General features: G+C 43.7%; 1 protein-coding gene across 6 annotated transcripts in view; it reads left to right on the top strand.

The window, feature by feature from the left end:
• LOC120899975 overlaps positions 1–25,525 on the top strand; it is a 66,369-nt gene that overhangs the window by 2,294 nt on the left and 38,550 nt on the right. For 3 of the 6 annotated variants that reach the window (XM_040306386.1, XM_040306384.1, XM_040306382.1), the window contains exon 2: positions 3,414–4,514. The gene's annotated coding sequence lies outside the window, so the exon portion shown is untranslated. Of the gene's footprint in view, positions 1–3,408; positions 4,515–25,525 lie in introns of all 6 variants that reach the window. The other 3 variants (XM_040306385.1, XM_040306387.1, XM_040306383.1) reach the window with 1 other exon arrangement.

Raw genomic sequence — 25,525 nt, 5'->3', positions numbered from 1 at the left:
TAGCACCTTACATGGAGCAGGCAGAATATACGACAAAAAAGGAACAGAAAAGAAAACACCTTTATTTCACAGAATCAGCTTTTTTAATCCCACCAGGCGCTTCTTCCCCCTTTCCTGGGCCATCAATGTGATGGAGCACATCTACTAAAAGCAATGAAAAAATACATCCACCTCCAACGCCGGGTTCAGTGCCTCAAGTGCCATTTTTCACATAGTCTCAGATGTTTACCTAGTTTTGCTGCTAGGCTCCTTCCCCCCCCTCCCATTCCCTTTTTTTGTTCTTGTCCGCTTTGCTCTGCCTGTACGCGTGGGCAAAGCATTGTCGCATCCGCTTGCTGGTAGGATATTCCATCTTGTCACAGGAACTGACGCGCCGTTGACATTTCGTCCCGTCAATCTGCGCCTTCACATCCGGATGGGACGATGAAGCGCGCATGATGGAATCATCACGGTGCGTTCCATCGCCCGCGAGCAGCTCCTTCCCTGTCCCTCCGTCTTAGCACAACCACACTCACACACACACATACACCGACAAACCACCAACACGAGCGCCAATGTTTCTAAATGATCAATTTCCTACTGATTACGTATTCTTTGGAGGTTTGCCTAGCCTGGTTAGCAGCATTGGCGGCGGTGATGGTGATGGAAAGGAAACGAGGGCGTGAGAGGTGAAGAAAGGGAAGCGAGGGGAATAACGTCAAGGCAAACGGACAGGTGGAACGAGCCGTGTGCGATCGGGGGAAGAAAATAATCAACTAAAGGCCGCAGGATTGGGCCTTCGACACCTGTTAGTCTGAGTGGAGCGTGAAGTGTAATTGAACACAGTACGGAGGGGGGAGGGAGGAGGAGGAGGGAGGAGTAGAGCGGTGCGGGGCAAATGGAGCAAGTGGTTTGCACTGGTTCGTTCATCGCTCGACGTCTCGTTGGTCGTGGATCGCTGGTAGGTGATAAGTGAGCGCGCGTATGACGACTGGCCATTCGAACGTACCTTCGAATGATGTACGTGTAGCATATCTTATATCATGCGATTTGATCGTTGCCGGGGAAGGGGAAGGGGGGGAGAGGAGTTTAAGACGAATTTCATTGACGCAAGTTACCGATACGCGCTGGCAAACGAAATGTTATATATTGCTTGACGTTGCTACAGGTACGGCTTGGTTGGTGTAATTAAAATTTTCCCGACTTCATGTTACTGAAATTATAATTTATCATTAAAACTGGATTCTCCAAGTCCCTAAAACTGAAAAAAATGTGTTGTAAAGTTAAGCAAAATTTGACACACAATTTGACAGTTTGTTCCATAGCAAAATTAAGTACGCCTTGAAGTTTAAACGTTATCTCGCAGTAAAGGTATGTGGTTTTTCTCGAGCCGTAGCACGAAGAAAGAAGCCAAAAAACTTACCAAGCGGCCAGTTATTGGATTAAAACAAAGATTTGAACGTTACAGGATTCCAAACGTACAATTTCCTTCACAAAATCTGATACATAGGCAACAATTGTCGAGTCCGTTCGACCAGCATGCAAGGAGCAGTGTACCAGCCGAACCAAATATGATATTATACTAATAATAAGGAACTTTTCAGAATGTCTGTGTATATATCCTATATTCCGGTTCAACAGACCACCGATTTATTTCAAATATCGTGTAAAATTATGAATATGTTGAATAGACTTAGGAGTGAGTTTATAGAACAATCATCAAAGCATCCAGTTTGTTATGGATCTAGCTGTCAAACCAGGTTTTCTTCAGCGGGGGTTTTTCTTTCAATGACTTATTGCAGAAAACTCAGTCCTACATATGAGAAGTACGGCCTATGCAGGGTTTGAACCCATGACGACGGGCAAGTTGTTAAGGTGTACGAGTTGACGACTGTACCACGGGACCGGCTGAGACAGAGCTCACAAACAGTGGCTTTTATTGAAATGTATCCTATCGTGAATATAATGTTCATTCGCATCCTTGTTTTATAGTTTTTCTCCTTTGTGAATAGAATAGAATTTTAAAACCCAAAAACATTCGTTAAAAGACTGTAATATGGAAAATTTGATACTGCCAGATGAATCGTACAAAAGACAGGTTGATTTAAATTCTGCTCTAGAGTTACGAGGCGAATTCGGTCCGTAGGCACCAGCGTAACTCAAATACCTCGCGTAACTCTCGTCGAACAGTTTGTATTTCTACCAAAATACACTTCAAATGAATGGCTACATTATATGTATAGTAAATTTCGACACCAAATGTACAACTGATAAATAATAAGCTAAGTACCGCTTTTTTAACCAAAGAGCTGTTAGCACTGGAATGTGACCGTATTTATTGTATTGGTTTGAGCCTACCAAGGCAACAATGACAACGCTTTCTGATTTATCTATATTTATTTCAAAAACTGTATGTTTTTGCCCATAAAAATGACTTTGAATAAAGTTTAGATTACTTTTTGTCCGTTTTCGGTTTGCAACTGCATCCCAGAAAGTGTTGCCTGCAACAAGCCAACACGAAACAAATCGATTTGTTTCGCATGCAATACATTTGCAATTTGACAGCTCTTCCGTACGATTTGGCAGCGAATGTTGACGCTACATTTTCATACAGCCGGGGCCCTAAATGTTTTCAATATTTTACACATATAACTTAAAACACACGCTTCACGTGTTTCACAGTCTCGATTGAAAGAACGAAACGAACGATAAGTACCATCGTTTGACTGAGCACACGTCCCCAAACACCTGGCATGTCGCTCTTTGCCGGATTGGGGGCCCAAAGTCCGTTGCGATAGATCGAGTGGTAGATCAAGCGATACAGAAACGCACACAAAAACACACACACACTCTACTCCGCCTGCCGTTTGCTCGCCTCCGTCGTTCCCTCGAAGAATCGCGCAGACGGCGTAAAAACATACAGGGGCAACATCGCGCCATCGACTGTTTTGTCACCTTAATTCTTTGCACAGCGCCACCCGTTTGACGCGCACGGGCACACCGCCGGCGTACCCGAAAATAGTTTCCGCGCAAGACAACAGCGCTTGTCGGCGGAAAGGAAAAAAAACGGACGCGACGGGAAGTTTTTCTTTTTTGGATTATTATTATGTAACGCAACCAAAACAGGACAGCTTTTCTTGCATCGTTTCTCTGTGTGTGTTTCGTATCCAAAGAGTTCGCCTCTCTGTAAGAACGGCAAAGACGAACAGTCAGACCGTTCCATTCACGACAGCATCACCGAACCACACGTTAACCGATCCCCTCCCAATATTTGAACCAGCAAAACAAAGCCATTTTCATCCTCGATGTTATTGTACAAAGTTTCCCACCGCGTGCACGCTCTCGTTCCCGCGCTTTGTTTTGTGCGCAGAAAGTTTGAGCACCGAGTTTTGATTTTTAATGTTCTAATTATGAATAATTCTCTCTAAGCGTAGCGAAATCGGCTCCCAGTGTTCCCCGACAGTGTGTCCTTCTTGCGGGTTGCTGTAAGTGTGTGCATCACGAGCATATCGGCAATAACGAGCGATTGTGTGGTGCGAGCGCAAAGAGCGCGCTAAAAAGTGGCAAAGAAAAATTGCGCTAAGTCGTGCAATGAGGTGTGAACAATAATAAACGACGATCCACGAGTCGACACAGAGGTGGGGGGCAAATTGCTCCTGTATTTACACACTACACGACGCCACACAACGGAGCGTAGGCGAATTGGGGCGAAGCCGCAACAGCCAGTGGCAAATCTTTTAAATTCCTGCCGTGAAAGTGTGCGCGTCGATGAATGTGTATAAGTGAATGTGTTTGTGTGAGTGTGTGTATGTGTCGTGATGTGCGGTAAAAGCGTGCTGTAATGTGCTACCGGTGCGTATCCGTGCACCTCTTTCCCTAAAACCATCGCAAATTGCTCTGTCAGTCGAAAGTAGTGAGCGCGCGCGCGCAAGTGTGTAGGTAAGTGGTGGTGAAAATATAAAAAAAAAATCATCCTCTTACCCCTCCTTGTCCGAGAAGCAGCACGATCCCCCTTCATCCAAATGGATCAGAAACGTCAGCAGCTGGCGGCCACATAGCACCCCCAATGCGGGCGTGTTGAAAAGTGGGGGAAGCAGAAAATTAAATCAAATTCTTAAGAAATATAATAATAATCACCGGCGCGTCATCGTGTGTGCGACACACACAGAGAGGGAGTGTGCGTGTACAAGTGTGTTGTTGTGTGCGCTGGTGAGCAATACCGAATAGCGAAAGTGAAATACGCCTGCGAAGGGTCCAAGGGGCCTCTGTTTTGTATTCACGCGCTGGCAACCTGTCCCCCCCGGCCAGCGTCACAACAAATTCGAGCGAAAATTAGTTAAAGTGAAGAAATGAAATTTTGCCATCAATCAAGAAGCCATCACCTCGTATCACGAACGTACGCGGCTGGCCTGGAGTGCACTAGCGGCTAGGTCAGGCCCCGGGCCCGCCGTTCAGGCTGGTTGCTGTTGTCTGCGGAAGTACGGCGCAAAGTACAGGTGCGCGCGCGCGCCCACACGGCCACGGACTACATTTGGGTAGGTAGAAAATGGGGGGGGGGACAACAAATCTCGTTTCCACTTAAACAGGTTGTCACGTGGGAGGCAGCAGATGTGGGTAAAATTGCGTCCCAGGCACTGATGAATATACGTTTCCGTTTTTGGAAACGCACTTAATAAAAAAATATCGAATTTTGGTATTGACTAATTGAGCTTTTGGAGTTGAAATTACTGCAAAGGTCGCAACAATACCGAGAAATAATATAAATATGTTCTTTGAATACACAACTCCACTTAAAATAGGCACAAAACTACAATATTATTCCCCGTTTTCACGAATGGAGACGCCTGGTGCCTCACGCTCGAAAAGCCATGGAGGTGCCTGGTGTTTTATGTTTCCTCGTCCCAAAAAAAATACTCTCTTCTCGTTCATATCACTTTACAGTATAATGAAACAAGCATGCTGAGTGCAGTCTGGTTTTTCCACGAACCTCCCCCCATTTGAACATGTACGGTGGAGTGTTATTAGTGTTGCTTCAATTGAAACAGACACACCACGCCCGCCTTTCCGTTGTGTGTCGCTTTGCATACGGCATCGTTAGTGTTATTAGCCAGCCCAACCCTCCCTCCTTATCTACTCGTACGCATCGTCCGCATTATTGTGGTGTGCTTCGGTATGTGTCTGAATGGGAAGGTGCTAACAATTATGCAAGCTCCGAGCAGGTTAGCTATTCCATTTCACCTTCCCCCAGACTGCTCTTCTTCCTGCTTGCTATTAATTATTCCACCGAGAGCACAACAGAGAGCGGAGGGTTTCGTTTGAGGGTGGACTGGAGAAAGTAGAGCGAAGGAGGAGGAGCAGAAAAAAACACAAATCCACACTCATAGCTTGCATTCATCATCACAATCACAGGGCTGGTAGAAAACGGGGCAAATGTTTTACCTCCCACTGTGGATGGCTCCTCTTTGTGCGTGCATATCAATTGCTGGCTGTTTAATCACTCTTAAAGTATTGTCTATCGGCTCAGCCAGTCATTTCCACCGATCTTCCAGCGGGATCCATCGTCAATAATTAATTGAAATGGATTATAAAATTACAATTACCGCTCACACTGCCGCTGCGCTCCAACGAATGCGCTTACCTTCAAGCATTTAATTATGCTGTGTGTCTGCGTGTAGCATGTCTCCCTCCCCCAACCGTCCACCCAGCTGAGCTTTCCCACCTTTCTTACCGACTCAACGGCGGGCAAAGGCTTTTCTCCCTCTCGCAAAGCATTACCAATCAAACAAAAGGTCCCTCCCACTGACTGATTGACGTTTGACATCCGTTTCCCAGGTTTAATTTCCCCTCGCACCTTCTACACTTTGAGCCCTCCCCGCCTCCGTTTCATCTCGTAGGCAGCATAGAAAATTACCAGCGAACAAGCAGCCTGCAAACAATGGGTCAAACGTAAACGTAAATTATCAGCAACAGCTAGTGCCAGTGCAGAAAGAGTGGCAGCTCCTTGAGGTTGAGATTGTGATTAAAATGTTGTAAAATCGTCTCGCACAGGAGCGCGCAGCCCTCCCGCTGCGAAGAAGGAAGGCAACACACACACACACACACACACACTGAGCAGAAGGAACACAGGGCACTTTTGTGTCTTTGCCATCGCTCCAGCTCTATTAAGCCTCCCCTTTTCGCTTGCTTTCCCGTGTTCCTCTGGGCGCTCCTTTTTGCGAACACATAAACATTAATGATCGTTCCAGAACTTCTTCTGCTTCTCCTTCCGGGTTGTGGCGTCATCATTCGCTCTACGGCTCTCCACGGTCGTAGCAGAAGCGAAGCCGCAAAGTTACGAAGTGGCTTCATCTACCCTTCGAAACCAGTTCCCTGACATGCTTTCCGGTTCAAATGTCATCCTTTATCATAAAGGGAAGATGGAGGTCAATAAGTGAACACAACACATTTCCGCCCCACCTAACGGGCGCTAGCAAAGAACAAAGAAGCCACCCTCTCCCATCCCACATGCTCCGTTGGCAGGCCAGTCCAGAATGAGGCTCTCAGAATAAGGAGAAAATAGTGAAACACGAAAATTGGAAGGGATAATTTCATTGCCCAATTCCGTACCGTTGTAAGCACAACACACACACACAGCGCACATCACATCCATGCGATTGGTGTTTTTATTCTTTTTCTTGCCCTCCCCCCCTTTCCCACCCACCGTTTTATAGGCCCTCATCCTACCCAACGGGTGCACTCGTAGCCTCCGTGTGACCACAGTCCTTCTCCACTCCAAGGCCCGGGACCACAAACTGTAATAAAAGTAAATAAATATCCTTTCATCATCCGCATTATGGCTGTCTATTATTAAACATTATGCTACCGTACCCTTGGATTTCCCCTTTCCCCATACCCACCAACACACACACACAGTGAGAGGGATGAAGAACAAGATGAGTGATCCTCGGCACAAGTTGCTGGTGCTCGCTACTATTACGGTGCGCCGCCCCGTTCTCCCCGCACGGAATGCAAGAGGAGAAGCAATATTTGATGTTTTCTGCCTTTCGGCCTGTGTCTATGTGTGTGTGTGAGTGTATTGGTGTATGATGCTTTTTTCCTTCTCTTCCGTTCACGTTCCAATTTTACGATTTACTTCTCCTGGTCGAATCGGGTCGGTTCTGGCTCACGGGATTGTCCAATTTTTTAGCCCCCCCCCCCCCCTTTCACGGTTGACTTCACACATGTGAACATGCGCTGCCGGGGAGGAATTGATGCCGTTGGGAGGGGGGGGGGAGTGATGGCCACGCTTTCGCTAGAATAGATTCATGAAGATTAAAGATGAATAGATGGACATGCTTTTCGCTGTGGGGCGAACGGAACGAAGAACGATCCTTCGTGTACGTCGTGCTTCAGAAATCAGATTATGCTTTCGGCGTCCGAAAGGAGAGGGGGGTGAGGGGGGAACGATGAAACGATGGAACAGCCTTCGAACATTTTTCAAGCGCATCCATCAAAATTTTGTGTTGGCCCTTCTGCTGCTGGGTTTTTGATGAAGTGGTGCAGGGAGAAGATCGAGAGATTTATGTAATTTGCAGACATGTGCCGGGCACCAGCCTTGATGCAAATGCGATGCCACGCGCGTTTGAGGTCCACACGACGAGGAGGGTGTGTGTGTCTGTGTGTGAGAATGTTTGTGTACGAGCAGACGGTTATGAGCTTGCCGTTGCAAACAGATCCGATTTGCCTGCTAATGGGGGGGTTGCCGCAAGACGCGCTGCACTACGCGCTGCGGCGGTGACGCTAACAAATTGAGCGTTGGAAAGGCCGGTGGTTAACCCTTTTCGGTGTGGGCGAAGTTGTGATTTGAGGAGAATGATTTTGTAATTTGGTTAGCCTTTTGATGATCTGCATTATAAAGTTGATTTTATTGTGTAATCCCCACTCAATTCGTGCTCAATAAGCTGTGTTTGTAGTTTTTTTTTTCAAACACTAGCAAGGCCAACCAAACCATAAATCTCTACTTTCCTTACTTCATCACGCTCTCACCTGTTCAAATCTTGCATTTAAAGCCTGTTATGAGTTATACTGGTTAACATCAGCTCAGAAACAAGCAGTGGTTTTCTATTTTTCAACAACTTCTGTTGTGTAAGTGGCTTTTAACTGGAAGTAGACTCTTGCCCTTGTTTTTGTAACGTATAAATGAAACGTTTTAGTCAGTTTTTGGCATCGTTTTGCTAAGGATAAATAAGTATCAATAGCTAATGATCATTTCTGGTTACCGAATAAACCTACATTCTTGGTCCTTTATATATGCCTCAATAAACGGTAGAAGCCTTTTATTAACATTCTTTGGTACTCGGTTATGACTGTGGCCGTAAAACCGTCCAGTAAAACCAATAAATGAAAGCTTTGGCCGAACTGTGTTGTTCCGTTTCGTTTGAAGTAGATGAATTGCTTTTGAAAATTGATGATGAAGCGAGCAATCAGGAGGTACATTGGTCAGACGAAGAATTTGGGGAACTTAAGAGTCAATATCATGGACTATCGCGATATGAGTAGCATCAAAATAAAATTAAAAATTCACAAGAAAAAGCAATCCAAAGAGAAATTCAAAAATATCCAATTCCAAAAATACAGGAGTATTTCATGTAAAGAGATTTGCCAAAAAGATGCTGACCTTTCCAAGAACCCCATATTTAAGCCAATTAAGCCTTATAAAGGTAACTAGAATTTTATTCAGAAACCATAATTTATCGTTTTTGAACGTTGAGTGCTTAAAGTAGTCTAATGAAGATTGATGTTAGAGTGGATTTTTGTTTTGTCCACGAGAATGCTCTTCTTCTTGAATTTTTTTTGGGGAATAAAAAGTGCCCCCGAATCTGTGTTGCAGGACAGAAATTAGATGTAATTATTGAGCGCATACTAACAAAAAGTTGATTTTTTTCGATAAACATAAGCAAACAAATCACTACTGTTGCCATAAATGTCCTTAAGCCTGGGGCATTGAAGACAGTTTTTTTTTTCTTATTTATCCAAAGAATTCCATGGAATCCATAGAATCATAGAATCTACATGTACTGTCAATCAGATACAACAAAACGTCACAATGAAATAAATCACACTTTTTTCAATACAAATTGTTAAGCAACATTTATGCCTGTTTCATTCATTAACACTCCGACACGCGTTCAAGGGTTTACGCAGTTGGTCTCGCCTGAAACAGCTCGTCCGAAGACTGCTCGTCCGCAGACGGCCCAGCCTAAGACGCAGCCGGCAGCCCTATGTGCGTTTGCGGCACACAGCGCGACGCTTCTCCGACGACCATACATCATCCCGGACCTGTCATCTTCGGCACGCCAATATGCTCGATTCTTTTGGGCCCCTACCTTCGCTGCGATGGAACAGGAAGGCCAAAGAACATTAACCGCCACCGAGGCAGGTTTGTTTGGCTAAACGGTCTCGTCGGGCTACCAACGGCGACAAAGACGACGACGACGACAGTGTACATGTACGCCATGCTATTACGCCCCACCTGGTATGTACCATTGCTGTTTGCCGTGGCGCGTAATGATGTGCTCATTAGCGTACCTCAAGCGCGACGAATGAGGTGAGGTGTGTGTGTGTCTCTGTGTGCTTGAATTTGGAAAGGTGAAGCAACACACCCGGTGAAGCCGGGCGGAAAGGTGATCTATCGGTACCCGGTCATGGCCACCAGCCGGACTAGCTGCGGTCATGGATCGAACCCTAAGACGACCGAGTCGACTTTGCTGTTACGTTTTCTCCAACAGCGTGACCGCTTGCGCCGCCAGCGATCGTGTACGTAATGTCATAGGGATCAAAATAGGTAAAGATGTTTGCCAACGCGGGGTGCGCGAGGGGAACGAGATTATTTTGACAGGGTAAAGATTTGAAAATTAGACGCAAGATAAATAAAAACCTTCCACCACTGCTGCCAAACCACTACCAGACACGGTGACGCAGACGTCAGGTTTTATATTTAAAAAAAAAAACAACCCAGCAGACACAAACGCGTGCATTTTTGCGTCATTAAAGCTACAAAAACACACACACTTAATGCAGACAGGGCATACAAACTTGCCAACACGCGATCGCTAGTACCGATAATTGGTTTTGCGTAACACCAGCGTACCCGCGTACCTGCGTGGCTAGTGCAACGCATCGCACCATCAATCTGACATGTGTACTGGTGGCGATGGACAACGACCCTTCAAAATTGATTCCAACTAAGGACGCCGATTAGTAGTCGTGTGCAGTGTTTCAATCAGCCCCGGCCACACTTGCCGACTCCACACGGCTGTAGATTAGCTTGTCAATCGCTTTTAGTCCATCGATTATCCCCCGTCCAGCGTACCCCATTGGGGTCCAGTGCCAGCGCCCGCAGGGTTCGACAACGGTTCGGTCTTTGACGTCGACTGTTTGGTTTGGACAAATAGATTTGTCATTCGATGTGTTTGCCCAGCGGCTCAAGGGGACCGCCCAGACGGCGGCCATGCGGGGACGGCTCACTATCCGGGAACAATGTGTACATGATGGCGTAATGGGGAGGCAAAAAAACAGAAATACACAACTCCAGCTAGAGAATGTCAAAGCTCCCGGCAAGAACTGGCCATGGGCATGAGCTCGAGCATTGAATTCTGGAGTGAGCGCGTACGCGTTGGTCCTCCGTTCCAATGCTTCCGGATCGGGCTGAAAGGATGTAATGTAAACATGTGCTCTTGTGCACCAGCTCTTGCGCTCCGAATCCCTAAAACAAAAAGACAAAACAGACGCTTGTACGGTGGGCAATTCTAGTTCCATCATTCTTGGCTTTTTATTTTACACTGCTTTGCGCGCGCACGATTTATGTCTTCCCGGCGTACGCCAGATCGAGGTTGAGATTGAGCAGATGTGGTGTCAAAACTCTGTGGTGCGGACAATATTTTGGTAATATTTTGGCGGCAGTGTCGTCCCCGTTTGCCCGCCCGCCCGGAACCGGTGGCGCCGATCATTAAGCAAATTTGTCTAACCAATGCCACTCGGCCGTGCGGCCGCAATGGGTGGCGCTGAATACTAATTTTACTACCGTACGGGTGGCCAATTCTTACTAGAACAGTGAACGTGAGTGTGTGTGTGAGTTTGTGTTCGACTCTCAACACAAGGTTGTCTGGTGCGCGTGCTCTCATCCCAAACCCGCCTTAGCGCTCGCAACTAAGCACATTGTGCTTGTGCAGGCACTTTGGCGGGGATTATTTTTATTTTTACAAATATGTTTGTGCTCTTTTTGCTTTTTTGTTTGCTTCTGTTGCTTCGATCTTATCCCTTTCTGAGCACCACCACGCCCGAAACTAATGGCGCTTAACATTGCACACGTATGAGTGACTTGTATGAGTTGGTAAAAAATCATCGTAATAAAATATTAACCACCCATTGCTGCTCTACTCTACTCTCTCACAGTTTTTGGTGACGTCTGACAGAGATCTGGGTGGCTACTAAGCCAACAATTAAAGCTAGGTCCTCCCTCCGCTGTCTGGCACAATCCTAAAAGGCAACAACGTGAGCTCTCTCCCGCGCGCCACGGTACCGTACAAGGTGGTCAACTGGCAATGTGCGTGTGTGTGTTTGCGAGTGTGCACTAGCTGACGGAAGAAACAGAGCAGTGACAGTTTGAACTTCAAAGCCCTCGGAAACCCCGTTCACGGTCAGACCGGCTGTCTCGCTCACTGCTGCTGCTGCTGGCGTATGTTTTGCTTTTGCGAAACGCTTCGCCAAAGAGGAAAGCCCTTTGGCAAATGGATACATTGCCAACAGTGATTTTATTTCTGTTGAGTTTTGTCTTTTTTTTTTTGCTTTCGGTGTTGCAGTACGTGACGGGCGTAAAGTGTAGTGGCACACAGCAGACGATAAAGACACATCGGTTTCCGATTGGCACTGTGAACGAGCGCACGCGAGCGTCACCGACCGATCGACTGAGGGACGGAAGAGGCAGCCGCAGCAGCCGTTGATCTCTCGTGTGTCCGACCACGGCGTGACCAGAGTCGATTGCAGCTCGTCAGTACAGTCAGTGTGTGTGTCGTCTATATACCGGCCATCATCACCACCGCCGCTGCCGTCACTTCCGGCGGTGACCTTTGCTTCCAAATACCTGCGCTTCGTATGCAGCGCGGCAGAAGGATCGTCTGGCATCGCCGCAAAGTCCTTGCAGGGAGGGACGGACGAACGGGGTATTATCGACAAATTCTTGCCCGAGCATTTGCAGCGAAAAGGACAGGACGGGATGGGCACAGTGTAAAAGGTCACGAAAACTAACGTCCTACGAGGGGAAATGGGAAAGAGAAATTCGGGATAGAGGGAGAGAGAGTAAAGCAAATGGATCGAATGACGAAGATGCAACCGTGCATGAAGGGCAATTGGGCGGGAATGGGGGTTTGGCAGTGATGTTGCTGGGCAGAGAGGAAGTTCATCGTGAGTTTTGTGGGGCGCGTCCAAATGTAGAGTAGCAGCAGCAGCACAGAAGACTGCACGAACACGGACCGATGGGGGAACGTAGCAAATGTACACAAAAATCGCACTGACCATGAGCGCGTGTGCTATTTTTCAATTTTCAACACACGCACGCACCGCCCCGTGCACACATACGCGCGCGCACGGCCATTAACAGTTGGGTGCAACATTTGCGCTTCGATGGATTCGATGTTTTCATGCTTTTTTGTTTCGTTTGTTAGGTAAATGTTTTACAATCTCATGCACCATAAACTCATCACCGCTGCAGGTGTGTTTTGGGACTGTTTAATGGATCAACAATAATGCTTCATTTACTGCTAATCACATAGTGACTTAGCAACAGTTCTTTCTTTAAGTGTTATTATAGCAAAACAAATATATCTAGCTAAATCGTAGATAATCGGTTGTTAGCGAATATTTCATGCTAACCACATCTCAAAACATATACTGACACCTCATCATTTTGCAAATAGGATACGATAAACTGTGGTTTCGAGTAAATTTTTTGTGTTCATTTTTGTCCAATTTTGGTAAATGGCAATTGGTTTGTAGTTATAGAGAAATGGCAAACTTTAATCAAAGAGAGTTTAATTAAAAAGGAAATATATTTCCATATGCTGGTGTCCCGAACAATACCGACTGTATTTGGGACCGAAAAAATGGCCCAAAGCAAGGCGTAAGTCGTATGTCGCTCATTTGTCAATGGGCTCCTTTCCGGTTTTAGCTCCAAGGCTGAAATTTCAGCCTATCAGCTCTTTGCATTGTATAGCAGTTTTCGAGCAGCTATCAAAGTGGGTATATTATACAGGTGGGCTTATTCCAAGGTGTATGTATTTAGAAGGCTGATTTTTATCGCTTCTGCTTCTGAATAAAGATTTTAAGAGTGTTTTGTGTATTCGTCAAGCTACCAAAAAGCCTCTTTGAGCAACATTTTTACTCGATCTGTCAAAAATTGATGTTCAAATTTGGTTATAAAAAACATGCTATGAGACCACCTGGACCACCTACATACAGTTTGATTCTATATTCTATCACCTGATCTCTTTAATGCAACTTGAGATAAATGTAAACACCACCTTGTTTTGCCATTTTTCGAGCAGGTACTCGAATCTAATTCTAGCTTTGAGGCTAAAATAATCTTTACTGAAATCTAGGCTCCAACTGTCATATGTCCATATGAAAAAAGCTGGCTAGTATCGTGAAGGGCCCCAATATAAACTTTATAGCCAACATTTCTAGAGCCAAAGTCTATAATATCGTTTATTTTATTTTAAACAATGAACGATTATGCATTATTTTCCTAAGGGTAGGTCGTTTACACGATATAAATAATCAGTATTAAGTAGTTGGAGAATCGTTGTAAATGTGTATGTAAAGGTTACCAGTAAGAAATATTAAAGAAAAACATCAATTTCTTCTAATTGATAGCTATTAACTATCTTAATCATCGTAACTCAACTTATCGTAACTGTATTTCCTTTAATTCTTGACATTTCTTTATGTAGCTAATTTGGTGCTACCTCTGGTGGAACATTTAGTGTGGATTTGTATCTAAAATATCCAAGAAATAATGTTTTTTTTGTATTACTATTAGTTTACTACTACTACTACTACTACTACTAAGAACAAATTAAAAAGATTTTTGTGTTGTTTTGGTTCTAATATTTCTGCAAATCAGCTCGAATAAACGACTCGAAACCGTATCTTAGTTTAACTAAAACATTCAACCTTTTTTTGCAACAGGTATCATTGGAACAACAATCAACAAGCAGACGCGATAGAGTTAAGGAATAATTTATCGGAATAGTTACTAATTAACTCAAGGCTGCTTGTAAAAAGCCTTTATTTTGGCATTTACATTATTTACACAAATATGAAGAAATTTCGATTATTGGACCGAGTAATATTCATCGTAACCAGGTTGTATCCATTTGACGGTTACGGTCATCAATGCTGAATTTCAAGTAGCTGGCTCATTGAAAGTTTTTGTATTTTGATTGGGTTTCATCACATAAGAGTATTATCAAAACTAAATAACTTAATTGTATATCATGCTAAAGTCTCGCAAGATTCAAATTTCTTATTAAACTCCTGCTTTTTTTACATACAATTACAATCTGAGCTTGTTAGTTAAACAACACGATTTTGTATATATCAATATTTAATTTAAACTATACTTGTATAGACTTCAAAGAACCAATACTATGGGAAAATATCTTTCAAAAATGCAAAATGTGCAAAAAAAAACTCAAAATTAAAGCATCGTCTTACTCAAGTCCCTAATAGTATAGTTTTTCATATCAATAATCTATTTAAAACATCAAATTCCATATATTTACATCATATTTCAAATATTTTTAACGCAACCTTTACACTACTTATTGCCGCTAAGCAAACAACAACTGCTGCCATTTTTTGCTTTCAAACCTTTTACTTATTTATGAAACTCCACCGTTGCTAAAAATCTGTTTCCATCGCCATTTCCCCCGGTGGGGAAAGCAGGAGCAAAACAATTCGAGGCGCGCTCTGGTGCTGTACACTCAAATGTGTCATCTACTGTCTGGGGAAAACGGGCGAACCCCGAGATGAAGATGATGATGCCGCTTAGGAATGTCCCCTCCAATGTATCGCTAGCTCACTGCCACACACACACACACACACACACACACAAACAGACACAATCACACAGACAAATGCACACATTTGAGGTTTTTCCCTCCTCTGAGAATTGGGTTGTGTTTATGTATATGTGTATGTGTGTACGTGTCTGTTGCTAGTGGCGTGCTGCATTCCGTTCCAATTCCTCCGCCCGAGCGGCAATATACGAAGGAGACTAACGGGCTGCACGGATAACTTTTGTTGAACTTTTCTGTGTCAGCATCCTTGTCCCTCTTTTCTCTTGTTTCACACGATTACGGGTATTTTTGCTTCTTCTTTTTTTAACATGCCTCTATCCCGTTCGCTCCTTGGTGGATTTATATAGCTCTGCCTTTCTCTTTGGAGTTTCTGCCTATTTTCACTCACATTCACACGAGACACGAGTTTTCTAATGGCAGTGAAGTGCTGCTGGTGACGGTGACGATGGCGTGCATCGGACATGGAGGGGGAGGGGGGGTTTAGCCAGAGTAGAAAAGAACATTTGTGTCAGTTACGGTCAGCGGCGGACCCGGTGCGTGTTTTTCCGACGTGTGTCGTAAACGAACCACACAGAAGCAACACGGCACGGCATCAGCAGCAGCAGCACCGGCGCGCGATGTGTGGCGAGTGGTTAAATATAGTCCAAATCTGCACCTCCGCTCCCTGCACCAACGCTCCCTTGTAAAACGATCCGCGATTTGTCACCTCCTTCCCCTTGTGGCGCCCTCGCGCTCCCTCAACACACAATCCTACGAGTGTTGTGCAGCGATGTTTGACTGTTTTCATGGCTGTCAGCATTCATGGTTCAGTGTGTTTTATTTCCTTTGGCTTTTCTTTGCGCTCTGCGGCGTTCCCTTCCGTCCCACCTCTTCCTTCACCTTCGCTCCCGGTTTGTGAGTGTTAGTTTTTGGTGTGAGCTACAGCACGCTTTGCATTAGAATGTCTCCATTTATATCGCTTGCCTATCGGACGTAGCTGCTGCTGCTGCTGTCTACCTCTGCCACAGCCGAAACCAATTTTTCACTCAGCCAATTGGGCTGCCTGCATGGAGCGATTCCGTTCGAATGGCACACACACACACACACACACACACACACATACACACACACTCACACACACACAAACAAGAGGAAAAAAGCCAGAAAAGTCGGAAAGATAAAGGGAACAGGGGTAAAGTATTGTAACGATAGTAGTAAATCTACTGTTTGACATTTACGGTAAATTGTTTTCCTTCGCCCATTTTCGGTTAGCCGATTTTTGGTTGCCGCAGACACACACACACGCACATGGAAAACAAATGGGAGCTGCAAAACAATTCAGCAGCAAAAAAGGGGTTAGGCAAATGCTTCTTCCCTCTGTGCTAACTTTTATCGCCGTAATCGTTTGAATCGGTTTTGTTTACCGCCACACTCACAGTCACACACTGCTGAACCGAAGCAACTCTGCAGCTTAACGACCCATTTGCGTACGCGCCAAGATGCTTCCCGGTTCTCGGCTTTGCTCAAACACACACACCGACACATACACACAAGCTGGTTCTAGCTGTAGTTTTCCCCTGCTCTGGTGTGCTAAACAACCGTGCAAAAGCGATATTGGAAAGTGTGCGGCCTCCGAGGGGTCACTAGCGTGATTCCGAGTGAGCGAACATTCCAATCGCGCTGGAGTGTTGACCTACTTTTCCACTTCTGCTGCTGCTGCTGCATCCTGTTCCTGTGCTGGATGTTCTGGATGTGATGCACATGATCTCGTGACTTCAAGCACGGGCTTTTTTTGTTGTTCTTCTCCCGCTGGGGTTGTCGTTTGGCTGTTGCAAAAAAAAAAGTTTCCCTTGCTGCAGGAGTAAAGGAGGGAAATTTCTTTCTCCAAGTGTTTGGTGAGCAGTGATTGCGAAAGAAACGGAAATTCGATTTCCTATCAGCAGGCAATAGGCAAAGCGTCTCCACTTGGGAGAGGAAAAACTGTTTGAAAACTTTAGGCATTTAAAATGTAAAACCAAAACTTTACATTTCTTTTCCGAACATTTCTTTTTGGAACAATCTCATGTGACAGTGTTTCCTCTTAATTGACCATTCGAGCAGCAAATAGTTGTGTCTTACTTGATTTTGGAGATTGCAATTTGACACCTCCTCTTTATTTGTTCGCTTTAATTGACTCATTGAAGCAACGCAGTTTTGATATTTTGAACAAAAACTGTACGTACATTTTCAATTCAAAGGACTGGAAGATCTTCCATGCAATCAACATCACTTATTAGATAAGATCTATGATTTTTTTTATTAAGAATGAACAAGATCTATGAAATTATTAGTAAAAAAAGGGTTGAATCAGACACTTTATTTAACAACCCTTTAAAAAATAAAAAAAAATCATCGAGTAAAATTCACAGCAAAAAAAAATTTTTGACATGCCTGTCGCTTCAAGGCAATCGGTAGAATACTAAAATACTGGACGATTGCCGGTTAATCAATTTCCACGAATAATAGTTCGAGAAATGGCATTTTTTTAAATATATAAAAGTCACTAGTTTTATTAACATTTAACATTTATTGATTCATCATAAGTAGAATATTTTTTCAATCATTTAATATAGATTAAACAATTATTCTGCAACAAATCACTTGACACTAAATATCTTCAACAACAACAAAATCTACCAATTTTACAATCACTGAAATTGTTCGCCACGAACACCTGTCAGATTCATGCGCACGGTAAAGCTGCCCGCCGGTTAATCCGCCCCTAGATAATCGACGCTTTACTTTATAACAAAAAAGTACCACATACAAAAGCTAAATACATTCAAGTAAATTAAAAACAAGCTTTTCATTAGCTCATCACATCCTTCGTCTCGTGAACGTGTTCCGCCTGAAAGGATAATCCCTTTTCGAGTGTTGGTTCAAGGACCAAGGAGTATCTGCTTCAAACCGTTCCCAAAGCGTTTAGCCGTTGAAGGGTTTTGTTTAAATTTCACGTATTTAACCATGGCACGGTTAAAACGAGTGTTTGAAACACAATGGGGGCTGGTTGCGTGGTACAGTCGTCAGCTCGTACGGCTTAAAAACGTACCCGATGTGAGTTCAAGTCTCATATGAACCGTCCCTTGATAGCAGGGACTGGCTATCTGACTGCATGGTAGGAAATAAGTCTCAAAAGCCTATATAGGCTGGCATGTGTGCGTAGGACGTTACACCAAATAGAAGAAACACAACGATCTGATGAAACAAAATATCTGATTTCACAAATTAAACTGACAAGTTTTATAAAAGCCAGCGAAATCGAAATTGAAACAAATGTAAAATAACATATATTAAAACGCATTAAAACTTGGGCCGGTCTGGAGGTAGAGTCGTCAACCTTCAATTTATCCTTCTCGGGGCCCTAAGCGGGAGATAGAATTGGGGCCCCTAGTTTCCTTAGAAGTCCAGAAAATTATATCACATTTCTATGAATATCTCGTTACGAATACCAAATATGTCATCCTGATTTCGTTAGGGATTAATTTTCTTCTGTCGTTTTTTTATGGCAGTTAGTTAATTATTTTAATAGCATCTATAGTCTTCGTGTAATCAAGCTAACATATTTTGCATATTTTTAGGATGTGCATAATTGTTGTTTCCGGTATTGCAAACATCAAAACTTTATCAAATACTAGCTATACTAGTGTTACTAGTGTTTAGAGTTAAGAAGCATTTCATTCTCTGTAGTAGTTTTTCAACACAAGTACGCATTAGATCGTTTTTCCAAGCTAAGAGTCTTTTATATTGAAATGAATCAATGAGCAATGAAATGATAAACTGTAGTTAGTAAAACTCCAGACTTTCCGAATTTCAGTACAGATCTAGGCATATCTAGATAAAGATTTATCTGGAAAACCTGACAAAAAATCTAAAATTTACTTATTTATACTTTTGTATTTTTAGAGCAGTGTTTGCAATACATTTGTTTGCTCATTCATGTACATGAGTAGTGAAAGCCACTATTAAAAAATTATGTGATTTACTGTTTCACAGATACATAAAGCATGTGCCTGAAATCCAAGCGTCCGACAATGGTTATCCTGCTCTTGCGTATTTGTAGTCTTTTCGTCCTTGCAATCGAGACCGTTTAGGAAGTTCTTAAAAAATATAAATTGATGGTCCCAGGACCATCTTTATGTCTTATTGTCAGGAGATGATTTATTGTTTTTAATATGCAAGAGTGCGAAATTATGTAATATTTGTTTTGGCCTTCAAAAATTATCTCCAAAGTTCGTAACAACTTTTAATTGCTATAAACGTTATCAACACATTCCACACACTTACTTGTAAGAATGTACTACTTTGAGAATGATTTAATTTTCCGTTCAGTTGTGCATTATTAACAAAAAATCAACCGCTTACAAAAGTGAACTAACATGTGATAGTTTAGCTCGGGGCCCCCTTCAGGCCGGGGCCCCCCGCGGCCGCTCAGTCCGCTTATAGGAAAATCCACCACTGCCTCTGGGTATCAATTAGGGAAAGGTTTCTGTGTTTGGAATAATGTTTGCAATTACGCTCTAGATAAATTGATTCTGAAACTCGGAAGGTCTTTAAATTTTCAATATCCTCAAACTGGAAGATGTATATATTCTTCTTCTTCTTCTTCTTCTTCTTCTTTGGCACAACAACCGTTGTCGGTCAAGGCCTGCCTGTACCCACTGGTGAAGTGAGCCTGGCTTTCAATGACCTATTGTTACCATAGCAGGATAGTCAGTCCTACTACGTATGGGGACAAGGTCTATTCGGGACTTGCACCCATGACGGGCATGTTGTTACGTCGTACGAGTTAATGACTGTACCACCAGACCGGCCCAATATTCCATATTCCTAGAGAAGATAAAAATTGACCCGGTTTTCGGAGTGTATATAGGCTGTTTATATTACCCTCTTTGAGGATCCTTTTTGTTTATATGTAAGATGTTTCATTATTTTTTATTTTTTTATTACTGAAATGGTGTAAAGTAATCCCGTTTTTGGTATTTTTTTTAAGCACAAATTGTATTTACTAGAATTTTATTGCATTCGTAATTGTGAGTGTAATTCGAGCATTAAAAAACGAATCAGCAAGACTATAATACATGTCAATTATATTGCAATACATTCCATAAGAGTTTAATTCCCTCAAAGCATACCCTCGAAGACGCTTAAGACGGTCAACCATATGCCATAAGCTCATTGTTGGTGAGCAAAAATGTCATATGAAAACGAACAAATTCCACTTCACAAAACTCGAACCATATATATGAAAGAAAATTTCAGGGTTTTCCAACAACCAGGCAAAAAGCTTTCCAATCAATTTGGCGGGGCATTTTTGTCCCCCCCTCCCCAGTGCTTTTGGTAAGCAAATAGATGTACGCCTTGCGCGCCGAGCACAGCTCCAAAAGAATATGGATTGTGTAGGATTCCAATTTTACTCACCTATATCAGCGAGCGCAAGAGCAACCGATAACCGAAGTAGGAGGAAGAAATGTGCCCGCAACGTCCCTCACGTTCCCTTTCGGCAGCTCGGCGTGATGAAAGCAAAGAAATGCTCACCGGAAGCGTTACTGCTCGAGTGGTCCCCTCTCCTCCTTACGAACCGCCTGCCCCCAAGAGAGCACACCAGAGAAAGGGAGAAAAATCAGCAAAATCCATCGATCGATACTCATCCTTGCGGTGACATATCCTTCCCCGGGCTGCTTTATGTGTTTGTTTGCCGAATCTATTTTTTCGGAACCCCTCCCCCCCCCGAACCCCCTCCCCCTCTTTCGGATTTCACCCACACAAACGGTCATGCACAACGGTGCCTTGCGGTTAGTGTGGGCCAGATATCGTGCGACGCGAGATTTTGCGGGAACTAGCGCCGTGGCAACTATGTGACGCAGGTGTTCGCCGTGGCTTTCATATGAAATTGCGGCCTGACCTACTCCGGTCGCACGATCCCTTCGCTCCGTGCTTTCGGAGTTCTATTTCGGAAACCTATTAAACGATATATTGCATGCCACCGTGAGCTTCCAACCATCGGTAGAAGAAGCAACCTTTCTTCTTAAGCTTTCCAGCGTGGAATTAGAATTTGTACGATCAGCATACCAGCTTCCCCGGGCCGGCCTTCCTGGCCGGATGACCTTCCGGATGTGTCGTACATTAGAGCAGATGTTTCTTTTTGTCCTCCCTTGCTCCACTTCCGCGTTCGCTTCCTACGTTCCTTAAGACGAATAGAGCGAAGGACATGGAATAAATATCCCAACAGCGCGCGCGCTCACACAGACACACATACGCACACACACAATGTACACAATTTCCTGCAATCCACCGGGGACCGATGGGAAGCCATTTTCCGTTTGGCCATGGTTGTTGAAAGGATTACCTCAAATAGCCAAATGTTGCCGGCATGTGGTTTGGCCGGGCTTTTTTAGCATCGATTCGTTCCATTGCATGGTGTTGTTGTACGGTTTTCCGGCGGCTTCCCCAACAGTTGTATGTGTGGTGGGGCATGCCATCCCTAACAACGGGACACGAAAAATCTGTTGATGCTCTGAACGCAGGTGGCCGTTCTAGCAACGCCAATAGGAAGGAAGAATGGAGGAGGGTTCTTTCGCCCGAAACTGCATGAAACCGGATCAATCGTAAACAAACGCTCCCCATAATAGCTTGAAGCTCGTTTTACTGCTTTTGTGGCAAGGGATTCGGCGAATTTTGCCTTTGCAATGCTTCGACGGAGCAGAGTGACAAGATGAACAATGCTGATGCTTTTGTTTACTTTGTTTCACTGATGTGCTGGTGTTGGGTGCACCGTGTGGGCTGGTCGAAGTTTGTAGTAGACAATTACCTTAATTCCTTGACCTATCCAACGGCTCCTTGGAAGGGTGTTTAGCAATAAATTCATTTCATTGCGTTTCTTGTTAGCTACACAATTTTAGCAGAAAGATGTTTAAGGAAGGATGGCTTACCATGGGTTTTCGGGGAATAATTAAGAAGACAGGCTTGCTTGCATGCTTCCAGGAAGGTCAAGTAACAGCTTTTAAACTCTGTTCCGCAGCATAAAATAAATCCTTTTCTATGAACACATTATCTATAGAGCGTTTTCCGGAGAACAGATAACGCATCGGTGTAGTACAGCTTTTGCTATGCATTCTTCCAGCACCTTTTCTGGTTGGTTTGATAGAGAAATACATGTTCTGAAGCATTTTTCAGATGGTTCTATTGAATAGCACTTGTTTGTAAAGGAACTAATGTGTTATAATAACCTAAAAGCATAACATAACCAAAAAGCCATATGATTTAACGATAGCTTTTTGTAATTATTTTTAAGCAAATCAATCTAAACTGAGTCATACTGAGATTTCAATGTATGTAACAATAAAATTTTATATTAATATTTAACATATTATTCATTTCATTCATTCCAATATACTAATTTATTATAATTCATCTGCTATTATATTGTTTAAATCCATTAAAAATAATAAATAATTAAAACATTCATTAAATGGAAACGAATTTAAACGATCTTACAGAGTCATACGTATGGGTAATATGGTCCGAACGGGTCTTGTTTGAATTCCTGTATTGTTTGTTTTGATTCAAGCTTTAACTTCTAGACAGCAGAGCGGCTGGATTCGCCAAATTTTAATGTAAAAAATAAATTGTCAAACGTATCACCAGGCGATTTCACGTTCACTTCGACTGTAAAGCGGTCTTAATTTGGAAAACCTTTGAAATCTGTGTCCCTCTTATTTGTGACGGATGCTCCAATCCGGAAATGTAATTAATGTTCTATCTCTTTCTAATTTGTACGACCTTTCATCTAAACACTCTAATTTGAAACCCCCTCTTATTTGACAAACCCATTGGCTTTCAAATAAGAGAGATTTGACTGTATTATGAAACACTTGCTTATTTTCGTCCTTCGCATGCAAGCTCAATTTTAATATCATCTGCTAGTAATACAAATATGATACAAACCAAAACCAACGTGAAATTGCCGCCATTTATCTGTCGATCGACTGGTTAAGTTGAAGCTTCCAGAGTTATTGCTTGCTCCTGGTCACTCCTCCTGGTCAGTGTGTATGTGAAGGGTAATGAGAAATATATTGTCACGCTGGTCACGGGATTTGCCGTTGGCTGTTCATGCTTTCTACTGGTGTCATTACGGGATAATCCATAGACCTGTATTCTCCGAAATGCTAGTAGCTGAAACGTAATGGACATCGGTGACGTACATGAAAGGCAACGCATCCTGTCCAATGCCTGTGTTTGGAACTATTGGCGAACTGAGCAAAACGTTCGCCAATACTAATAAACGGGGTTATCACATCCAATGGCACCGATGAACTCGTTCGTTACCAAGAGCGTTCACCGTGGCGCTTTTGCCCTAGCACACACCTGTCCACTCATGAGTGACGTACGAGTTAGCTGGTACGGGTGAATATACAATTCGAAGAACTGTACAAGAAATGTGTAATATACATTTGAATTTAATCATCTCCAATTGGTGCAACCATAACCTAGCAGAGTTAATCAAATCGTAGTAATAACTCAAATTAAGTTTTATTCTGTGCAGCAAATTCATAACATCTTGTTTAAAGTTTCCCTCGCATCGAAGCTCTTTTACCTGCAAGTGTATGATGTACCGATTTTTCGAGCGTAGCATACCCGTTGATTTTCTTCAATTTTGTTATTGAACATTGAAAAGGGTGTTTTTCGCGGAAAGGTGCAGAGAAATGAATAGAATGAAACATCGTTGCGGAAAATTTTGCGGGACAATTCTAAGAAGAACGATGCTAACTTTTGAACATTGAAGGTTGTCCCTAGCGCATAAACTCGACAAAAAAAATGTAGCACTTCGGAAAGAAAACATAAAAAAACATGTTTTTCTGTGACTCTTTTCACGGGTTTGCTGCACAAAAAAAGCTCTAAAGTCGGACCAGTTTTGATAGTAAGCCTTGAGAACATAGTAAACTTTTAAATAAAGCAAAATCAAATTCCCGATAGAGTTACCTCTCAGTGGCATCAGATTTTCATTTTGCTTTCCTGCTCAAAGAAATATAATCAAACAACAATCAATAAGTACCGGAAATGGAAAGCATGCGACGATGTTTTGATGCTTATTTAAAGATGTGACCGTACAATTACGACCACTCAAAGCGCATTACGATGGATTACAACATTTTCGGGCACGTCCGAAATAGCAGAATCAGAATTCGCAAGAAAAGCTTCTTAAATGGTTTGTTCAACAAACTATCAAAAACCAGCTGCTCGAGCTACTACTGCAAGCACCGCCCAGGAAAGGAAACTTTGTTTGCGTTAGATCATTCTATCGTCTAACGTTCCATCGCCTCTTGAAGTCTTGCTAAACCATTGCTTCTTTTAAAATGCGCTCTCTCACTGCTTTCATCATTTTTTCCTCCCCCTTCAAAGCGCCACCCACTCCACCAGCAATCACCAGAAAAGGGCGTGAGGAGCAAAGAATCCACGATGACACTAGACCGACTAGCTGTTGAAATAGCATATGCAAAATCGCTACGGGATGTCAATATTTGCGAAGGACCGTGCCACAGATAATCGAACCACTTCAGCAGCAACGCCAGCAGCAGCAGCAGCAGAACATCCACAAGTCATCATTTGGCTTTCTTTCTGTTCGCTTTTTTCTCTGTGCTGCTGTTGTTGTTGTGTGCGTGCCCCGCTGTTGTTGCTCTTCTGTTGGCACTCGAGCACAATCCTCTTGAAATGTCGGCCGCCCGTTTTAAAAGTGGTCGTATCGGTTCCGGCCAAGCAGCGGACGGTGGCTGGGGGGAAAAGGAGAGGGATTAGGGTGGCGTACGGCTCATGTTTATGCGATGACCGTGGGCACAATGCTCCGCGCCGGTTCCGGCTTTTGGCTGCCCGGCTGTTGGCCCCCCCACCCCCAAAATTGTTGCCCCACATCAAGCGCGCGCGTGTCTGTGCCTGCTTGTGAGGCAAACTGTGCATGATGGAAAAGTGCTCGAAGACCCAATGATAGGTGGCATACGCAGACCGTTCGTCGACTGATGTGCCACAGGGGAGGGCCACTGCCACCGCCGCCGCTGGGCCGTTCTGCCGGTTCCCTGGGTCAGTTAAAATATACATATATGCAAATCAAATGAATCGCATCGAGCCGGAACCGGAACCCGGCGGTTTTCGGTTGCCTCGGCCGCACAAACCTACACGCGTTCAATCGGTTTTGTGGAGATGGTTCGGGAAATTAATTTAAATGCTCTTAATCAGATTTGCAGATCTTTTATTCGTTACCGTCATGGCCAGCGAACGCTCTCGGCATGTAGGATTGCCTCCTCCCATTCCCATGCTGGCCCCTATGATGGTTTGGTGGAAAAACAGGGAAATGGGCAAACCGTCGCATCCCAACCTTCATTATGTGCGACGGGTGAAGAAGTGAGACATTCTCGTAATCA

This window comes from Anopheles arabiensis, chromosome 3 (genome assembly GCF_016920715.1).
Source record: "Anopheles arabiensis isolate DONGOLA chromosome 3, AaraD3, whole genome shotgun sequence".
In the NCBI taxonomy this organism is placed as follows: domain Eukaryota; kingdom Metazoa; phylum Arthropoda; class Insecta; order Diptera; family Culicidae; genus Anopheles; species Anopheles arabiensis.
This window is presented reverse-complemented; position numbering and strand designations above follow the sequence as displayed.